At 39.9% G+C, this 9,676-nt stretch overlaps 1 protein-coding gene across 1 annotated transcript in view; it reads right to left on the minus strand.

The window, feature by feature from the left end:
* The window catches only part of LOC109967048 (serine/arginine repetitive matrix protein 3-like), an 80,613-nt gene that overhangs the window by 37,560 nt on the left and 33,377 nt on the right, over positions 1-9,676 (minus strand). The window lies entirely within an intron of this gene.

The raw sequence follows: 9,676 nt of genomic DNA on the forward strand, positions 1-9,676 counted from the left end.
GAGATATAATGTATAGGCCTGTTGGGTTCAGGGTCTTTCATCCTTCAGCTGCCTGCGTGCATGTTGGAGGTGGAAGATACCTGAGCGTGTAATGTTAATTTTTACCTGTGTTCATTGAATAAATCAGCACTGTATTGAAGCTACTTGGACTGCCTCGTCTCTCACAGTTAGCATGGTAAAAAGAACCGGGAAGACTTCAGTATGCTCAAGGAAGAATATTTTGGCTTGTGTCCTCCTTGTTTAATTTATGGGTAAACATCCTGAGAGAAGCCCTCCTTAAATGGGAAGCTTGAAGTTGGCTATAACTTCAGCTGTTTGTGTGCTCACTTTTAAGGAAAGGAAATGGATGCTGGATCAGTGCAACCTAGAAGTTCATGTACTGGACATCACAGACAATTCTTGGAAGAAGGGGTGTAGAGCTGGCGTGAGACTGTCACTGGCTTAAACCATAAGGAGGGGAGTGGACAGGATATGTCACTGGGAAAAGATAAAAGTTAAGATAGCTGTTGGTTAGTGGTAGGAAGGAGAATGCTGCTGCGGTAGTGAAGTGTGTGCACTTTTGAACCCAGGCCTGGGTGGGGGGAACTAACTCTGGACTGACTGGACCCCTCACCAAGACTGGCTGATGGATTCTTTGACAATTTTCTGGTTTAATACTTTTCTTTTCTCTGCAGAGATTCTATCTTTCAGTCTGTTGAATTGCCTTGCAAACTACTGAATTGCCTTGAATTATTGTAATGCTAAATTATCATTGTAATTGGAATGATTTGTCTGAATGAATTTAGTTTACATTAGGCACAAACCATGTCACATTACCTTGGCGTTACTCTTATGCAGGTAGGAGCCTAAGGTGGGAGAATCTGATTTTGAATTTAATCTCCTGTCTTGGCTGTCCTCCAAGAATTTGTGTAAAGGGGAACCAAATAACTTGCTGTATTCTGACAGGTGGTGGAAGAATGCTGCGATCACTGACACTAACACTATTACTAACACTGATGTAAATAACTTGTTTTAAATGTTTACATGACATTGATGTTGTTTTTACATGTCTGATGTTTAAGTGATTATGATACAGCCTATTGGGTTCTAAAAGTTATAAGTTAACAGACGTCAGTTGAGCACAGCTAAATTATGAGTGGAAAATATGTCTGTGGTTGATTACAAATTTATGATAACGCTGTAAAGCAAAGTCTGTGCTATGTTGTGGGTCCTACAGCTGGTTGGCACTCAAAGATTAGTCAGCAAGGTTGAACACTTTAAAAAATTGTTGTAAGTTGACAAGTAAAATTATTGAGGTTTCTGTAGAAGCAGACAGACGTCCTCACAGTTAAGGTTGGGCTCCAAAGTAATTTAGTGTACTCCATGGTAAGAGATAAATAAAACTGGCCTATATGGGTTTCTGACCTGCATAGGTTAGAAATTGTAACTGCAAGGTGTAAGGAGCTACAGCAACATGGTTCTGGCCCGATCAGTGGGGACGGCGGTGTGCTTCGGGTGTTGGCTGGCCGAAAACAGAGATGAAAATCCCACTCAAAGTGCTTTGTGCACATGAATATGTCCAGACTTCAATGTGTGTTTCAGTATATGTGCCTGTATATTGCTTGGTGGTCTAATTGCTAATTGCTAACTAGCAAGAGAGATCATATCTCTCCCATATTAGCTTCTCTCCACTGGCTCCCTGTAAAATTCAGAATAGAATTTAAAATCCTTCTCCTAACATACAAAGCCCTTAATGACAAGGCTCCATCATATCTTAAAGACCTCGTAGAGCCTTATCATCCTAACAGAGCACTTCGCTCTCAGAGTGCAGGTTTACTTGTGGTTCCTAGAGTCCACAGAAGCAGAATGGGAGGCAGAGCCTTTAGCTATCAAGCTCCTCTCCTATGGAACCAACTCCCAGTCTCAGTTCGGGAGGCGGACACCGTCTCTACGTTTAAGATTAGACTTAAGACTTTCCTTTTTGATACCAACCGGTCGATTCAGAAGGCTGCCCACCAAGAGCCGGGGTCTGTCGGAGGTTTCTTCTGTTAAAGGGAGTTTTTCCTCCCCACTGTCTCCAAGTGCTTGCTCAAGGGGGATTTGTTGGGTTTTCCCTCTGTAATAATATTGATAACAGTAAGGTCTAGACCTTACTTTGTAAAGTGTCCTGAGATGACTTCTGTTGTGATTTGGCGCTATACAAATAAAATTGATTTGATTTGATTTGACATAGAGGCTGAAATCTGATTGGACAAAAAAATCTAATATCCACATACACACGTACTGGAAGCGGTACAGCCAAGAGAAATGCTACAAAATGAAGAGAATAGACTGTTGGGAATAAATTAATACAATTTCATGGAACAAATATTAGAATTTAGGTTATAAATGTAGGTCAGTGCTTCTGATAGTGTTTAGGCCGGCAGAGAAGGCCTTGCTGGCCCTGACTGCCCACCACTGCTAAAAGCTGACTCCTTCTCCCTCTCTGACCCTTGACCTCTTTCTCATAGCACACTAGGTCACTCTGTGTCATGCACAAAGGCTCCAGTTATTGGATCTTACTCAGTGGTGACTGCACTTATGATTGCTTGGGTGGCAGTAACAGGGGGCCTGACCTTAACTGAGACTGGCAGAGAGAAGCTGAAAAAAACATCCCAGGTGGCTTTCTCTCAATTTTCCCCCAGTGAAAGGGTGTTGTTGATATATTTTGTGTGTACATGTCTTGGTAAGACCTGGCTGTATCTCCTCTTACCAACCTTCCACTTCTCACACTGTCTCTTATCTCTTGCTTTCATCACACCTTTCCTCCACAATAAACTGCCCCTTGGTTTGAAGCTTGTGTTTACCTTGTTCCACCTTGGCACCCAGAGGATGTATTTACCTGTCTTTATTCCAGGCACGTTTGTTGTTGGGTGCCAAGAAACAAGCTGCAACTTTTTTAATTCCTTATGTTTATTTGTAGTTGAATGGAGGCTGCATACAAAATGAGCAGTAGGGGTTGGAGGAATGGTAACAAAAAAGAAGCTAGAACTAGTCTTGTACAGTGGTCTTGTTTGACGTCCAAAAGGGGATCAAGATTTTTCATGCATGTAATTTCTTCTTCACTGCTGTTTAACCCAAACTCATACAGTTTTGCTCATGAAATGTAGCATTTCACAATGAAAACACACTAAAGACCACAAGAACGACAGACTTCTGTTTGCACATTTTCAACAAACAACTGCTTTGGTTTGGTAAAACAGACATGAGGTTATAGTGAGATTGAGTTTCTGTACTTGACTTACTTTTCTTTTCCGGCTTTGGGAGCCACAGCACAGAGTGAAATAAGAGTTTTGCTTTGACTGTAGTTGAACTCTATTGGAGAGCAGGAGAGAGCTAAAGCAAAGGTTGGAATAACTGTAGGAACCTGACTGATGCATCTGTGCTAAAGAATTCCAGAGATAGCATTTAGAAACTACAAACACTCCTCTCTCAGATGCAAAAATGATACTTTTGGGGGTGGAACAACTGCTGAGAGCACCTTTGTGCATTATTTGGCACTAAACAAATAACATGAACAGGATGATAACATCTAATATAAGCATACTCTGAACTAATGAGTGGTAGCAGAGAGATATAGAGTGACTTTAAGAAGTTTTAAATGAGTGAGAAGTGAAAATGTTTGGCCTTTGGTGGAGAAACATCCTTGGCACCCTCAGAGACAGAGACAGAAATAAACCTCCCCTGTCCCATTTTCCTCACAGAGGATTGTGCGTGTCAGAAATTTCCCTACTGTGGGATCAATAAAGTACCTACTCTACCTCAGAGGAAGACAGAGATGCTGTCAACAAGGTGACATCTGGGCTCATCCTGGCACACAGTGCAGCTGTGGGTTGACAGTCTGGAGGAATACACAGTCAATCTCAGAACAGGGCTTTGAGTAGCATGCCCTGCATTGCTTCTCATGAATCAAGATGTGTTTTGTGGAATCTCTGCTTTTAATTAATGTACTTAAATTCCACCCAATTTTGCACTTTATCTGCTTTTATTTTTCTTCCATTATCCAATGACCAACTGACTTAATTGCACTGTTTAGCACGCTGTATAGACACTGATCTTTCAAATTTTCCAGAAGAAAATACTTCCACTTCTGGTGTATATTACTTACAGGTGTGGCTTGGGAAAACTGAAGTAGAACAAGAACAGTGAGAATCCACATCTGCCACGGCTATACTAAAAGTACTACAGTAGGTATGTACACTTGCATGTTGCTACTTTATGCTATCATGTAATTGTTGGTTTTAATTGCATTTAATATTTTAATCTAACTGGCATTCTAATGTTTTATCTACATATGCATTTTAATGTTTTATCTGTTTGTGGCCATTATGTTAAGCACTTTGAATTTCCTTTGTGTATGAAAATGTGCTATATAAAAACTTGCCTTGCCTTGGACTCCTCAGCAGCTTTACATCTGCTCCAGCTCTCTTACTGCACTGAAAGCTACACCACATTCACACTGCTCAAAGTCAAAGACTCCACTGTGTTGCCAAGCGCAGGGGAGAAATTATTAACACAGAACTGTTTCCGATGCAGTTAGAGGGGTCACTGGCAGGGTAGAGATGTGCTCAGGTCTGCAGCTGAGTCAACACATCTGCAGTGAAAATGCCAAGGACAGTTCTAAGAAAGGGCATGTAAAGTCAAACTGGTAATGTAGGATTAATAAAATCATCTTTAACCAACCCTCAGATTGCTCTGCCTGACAGACACATCCTCCCATAAGGGCACTGATATTGTTTTATGTAAAATAATTATTCCTTGAAAATTCTACTACAAGAAAAAAAAAATCAAGTGCAACAAAATGGTGCAAAAAGGCACTTTGTGGAAATGTCCATGTTTATTTGTGTAGATAGGCTTTCTAAGGAAATATCTGGCACATAACAAGTTTATCTTTTCAAATAACCTGTTGGGTGAATGCACACACACACGCACACACACACACACACACACACACACTTTAGAGCTTTTTAACATTTTAATATTCATGGTGATGAAGGTGATGCTGAATACACTTTAGAAAACTCTGCATATTTATTTAACTGACTACAAAGCACAAGTGTTGCAAACAGCACAAAGAAAGATGTTACTCTAAAGCTGATGTTAAACATAAAATGAAGCTATTACAGTTCCCATAAGTTTAATGAATATATATGCAAAAACAGTAGAAATTGTCTCTCAAATACTATATTCTGTCTGGCTTTAGGTACTTTGGAATTTGTTTCTCAAGATGTGTGTGTGGTGTTTGTTCTTATGGTGTTTTGTTGCTGCTCTTTATTGCTGCTGGAACACAGGAATTTCCCCAATATGGGATCAATAAAGTCTTACCATATAACACCACCTACAGAACTGAGCCAAACAAAGTAAACATTTATGCATGTCAAATGATTGTTACAAGCTAAATGGTTATGAGTTAATCCTGTTACGCTATGCATTAACACTGTTGCACAGCTTGTAATGTCAACATGAAATGCATGCACAAACAAATCAAAATAGTTTTATTAATATACTGATCACTGAATAATGCACAGGCTTTCCTGGGCCGAAGCTCAGGGGCCTGGAATTACGAAGGGCCTGTGACTGTCAGTAATAATAATAATAATAATTTTATTGATTGGTCAGGTTGTTGCCAATGGCAATAGTTGTGGACTGACTGGTCAGTTTGGTAACAAATAGCTTGTTAATGACCTGACTATCAATGCTGATGCTAGGATAGTTTCTGTCTTGGTACTCCTTGATCTTACAGCAGTGTTTGATACAACTGATCATAGCATCCTAATCAATCCTGGATTGGCCTATTGGGGGCTGCTCTCAACTGGTTTTGTTCTTACATAATGGCAGAAATTGTTTTGTTAGCTGGGCCAACTTTAGATATAAGATTTTCCCCATAGCATCAAGGAAGGGCCTCTCCTTTTTTGTTATATATGCTTCCTCTAGGTAATGTCATCAGTATAATGTCAAGGAAGCATATATAAGTGAAGCAAAGTAGGAAAGCCAACTAGTCACCTCTTAAGTTGATGAATTTCTTTTGTATGTGTAATGCATGAGTAACCATCTCTATGATGATTCTAAGGTTGCTTACGCAATTAATCTGAAAGTAAATATGTTCTGAGAGAAAACTCTGAAGGAAGGTGTTTGATCTACAAAAGCCATATTGCATATGATATCTGTATAGCGTTTCAAACCAGCTCTTCCTCACAGCTATAAATCGGCCACACAACCATTTCAATGCAAGAATAACCCCACAGTCCCTGGAGTGCTATATACACAAACGTGAGCACATCTTATTGTAAGTGCAGTATGACAAATGTGGGGCTGAAGACTTAGACAAGTTACAAAAAAAGCTCACATTTTTCTTTGAGATGTCATTTCATTATGAATATTAGTGGATTCACACTCCACATGTCCCTGCTTAGTAGATACAACTGAAGTGGCACTTCAGGTATCTTCAGCTGCTTTGGTCTTTGTTTCACTATTACAACTTTCATTCCCTTTTCAGATGATACAGTCACAGTGTGCCTTGCGAAATGAAAATCTTGACGCAGTGCAACTCTGTATGGTGTTAAAACCTACTGCAGTTTGCAAGTGAGAGACCAAAGGAACTCTGGCATTGTGGCCTCTTTATATCCCTGTCTCTCCTTCATGCTGGGAATGTAGAGAGAAAGAAAGATTAGCCTGCCCATGCACTCTTTGTCCAAACCCTCCATTATAGCATTTAGCAAATGTCCAGCAGACATGCTATGCCTAAATTAGCTCATCAGTGTACCAGCAAGGGCCACTGTGCATGCCATGTCTGTGGCTGATGAGTTCTCAGGAACCCAGCTCATCTCCCCACATCATTATTGCCCTTCTCAAGTATTTCCCTCCTTCTGAACTGAAATCATTCCCAAATGGCTGAACTCATAACTTCACAGAACCCATCAGCTACAATTATTTATCTATAAAGATTTCCATGAAATTATCATGACAATGATCAAATTAATGGCAACATTTAGCTTGGCAGAATGGGAAAGTTCATTACAGGCTTCTCATGAAGGCAAGGAGCAGCACAGTCAGCTCCAAAGAAAAATCTTGTTTAAAAGTTAGTTTAACCAGAGTGCTCTGGGTATGCAGGACAGCTTAAAAGTAGCATAAGTTCCTCCTCAAAGGGTCACTGGGAGTTGCAGGTGTTACATGTTTTCAGTGGTGAGCAGAAGTTTTCAACCGTCATAACTGGAGGCAAACACATGAGGTGAAAGGAGGCAATTAAAATACTTTAAAATGTTGGCATCTAATTGCTGCAATTTTCATCCAGAAGTGTTCATCAGATTTGAACACATAGGGTAAGATTCAGTGTGACTTACATATATCCTGGGATATCAGTATCTCTGATGTCAACTGAGATTAAAATCATATAAACCTGCTATGAAATCATAGAAAAAAAAGACACATAACTCCAGAACTTGCCTGAAAATCAACAATTTTCTTCAGTAACAAAGCAATCTAGTGCTAGTTGTCTGTTGTCTGTACATTCATGAGTACATTGCAAACAGGAACAACTACCAGCTAACTTGGCATAATTTTAATGTTGCAAATTTGCCAAAATGTAAACAAATATAATGTAGATCAGTAACATAAAATGGAGCTCTAGCTGTATAGCCCACAGTCAACCAACTGACTCCAACATTATGCTTTCTGTTTACATTACCTAAGGCCCCCAAATTCTTGACACTGTCCTCTGTCCATTCATATGTGTTTAAAACCTGTGAGCCTAATTAGACAGGGCTGTGCAGTTGCCGTACAGTTGATAGGGTTCTAAGTTTCAGAGAAATGCAAATGCAGTGAAGATTTCTCACAATATTCTAATTTAATCATGTTTTAACACTGTATGCTTTGAAAACATCAAAAGATATAATAGTTATATGAATCAAATCTTTCTCTTATCCACTTGCGACGTTGTGTATGGGTGAGCCAGTCAAAGAGAGAGGTGGTTGAAAAGAGTCAGTGTCTGCAGCAATCTGTGGCCAGTCTCCAGATTGCCGCAGCACAAAAATGAGGCTGTCCTCTTTTCTACCTCCCTTGCGCTGCTGCTTTTTAATTGACACAGAACTCTGACGTGCAGAGCGATCAGCTTCTTGATACAAAGTGATGCCTGTCAGTTAGGGGAGACATTCATTCCCTGACTGCAATTACCCCTGGACTGAGACTGGCCCAAAAGCACCTTCACTTCTGCCAGAGCAGCACCCACTTTCATCCCTCAATAACACCTTCTGCCAATGACAGGAGAAAACACCACCAACAAAATGTCTCAGACTTTCAGGCAATGCCCATTTTTATTTCCCACTGGAATAAAACCTGACAGGTGTTTACAGAGTTATCGCTTTGCCTAGTGCAGCCAAAAGCCTGATTCTAAATACAGGTTTGCTGTAGGTATGAGCAGCCAGCAGCCCTCCACTGCCCTAACACTGCTCTGTGCATAAGAAATATTCATCAGGCTCAGTCCTTTGGTTAATTACACTGGGTACTCGGTCACTTAGCTCCAGGTGAATAAACTATATGATTTTAGTATTATTTCCCTCCTTGCTAACACCAAATTGTTCTGATTCAAATATTTCTAAGTAATCAGTGAAAACCTAAAAAATAAAATCCATGACATTTCTTGTTTATCAGTGCAAAAAGATCAGTTTGAAGCTATAATGATCAGTATGACCTATCATGATCATCAATAGAAACAGAAGCATTTTATTTAGTGGAATTATATAGTTATGATCAGCCAAATGTCATTCTGTTCACAATTTTACCAGTGTTAGCACTTTTACTCTTATAGAGGTATACATTACCAACACCAAGGAAGTTATGTTTTTGGTTCTGTGTGTGTGTGTATGTCTGTGTGTGTGATGGTTAGCCACATTATGGACCAACGGCTGGATAGATCATCAGCATATATGGACCAACAGCTGGATAGATCATCAGCATACTTGGTACAGACATTGGTGGGACCAACCCTAGAAATGATTAGATTTTGGCTGAAAAGGGTCAAAAGTCAAGGTCGCAAAAAATAAGGAACCGTGACCCTGTTTGGGACTAAGTGGTATAGAAAATGGATGGATGGATGGATGGATGGATAAATAAGCATAATTTTTTTTCGAAACTGGCATTTCCAGCATAGTTAAAACCATTTAACAAAAGTAAATGAAAGCTAAATATGGATTAGTAAGGTACAAAAACATATTATGTGAATGTTGGAGCCATAAGTGCCACATCTGGAATCATCTCAGCACCAAGTTTGTTTAGAAAAATTACTGTTCTGCCTTTTAGGAGCCTTCCCTGGTAGTGGTTAAGGCACAGCGCTCTCGCCACTGCGCCCCAGGTTCGAATCAGGGTTGCGTCAGGAAGGGCATCCGGTGCAAAACACGTGCCAAATGTCAACATGTGAGTCGTCAGTGTGATGATTCGCTGTGGTGACCCCTAAACGGGAAAAGCCGAAAGTGACTTTCTTTCTGCCCTTTGGTTAAAAGGCTTTAGATTAAGAATGTTAAAGGTTCATAATAACTTAGTTCATATTCCATTATCATATTTTATAATTCATTAGTTGAAATTCATGTTAAAAAAGGGAGGTAATCAGCTAAAATCACCTTGCATGCAGACAGCATTAGTTTATCTGTGCTTTAAGACACTGGAC

The sequence above is a fragment of the Monopterus albus genome, unplaced genomic scaffold (assembly GCF_001952655.1).
Source record: "Monopterus albus unplaced genomic scaffold, M_albus_1.0 scaffold124.1, whole genome shotgun sequence".
Classification (NCBI taxonomy): domain Eukaryota; kingdom Metazoa; phylum Chordata; class Actinopteri; order Synbranchiformes; family Synbranchidae; genus Monopterus; species Monopterus albus.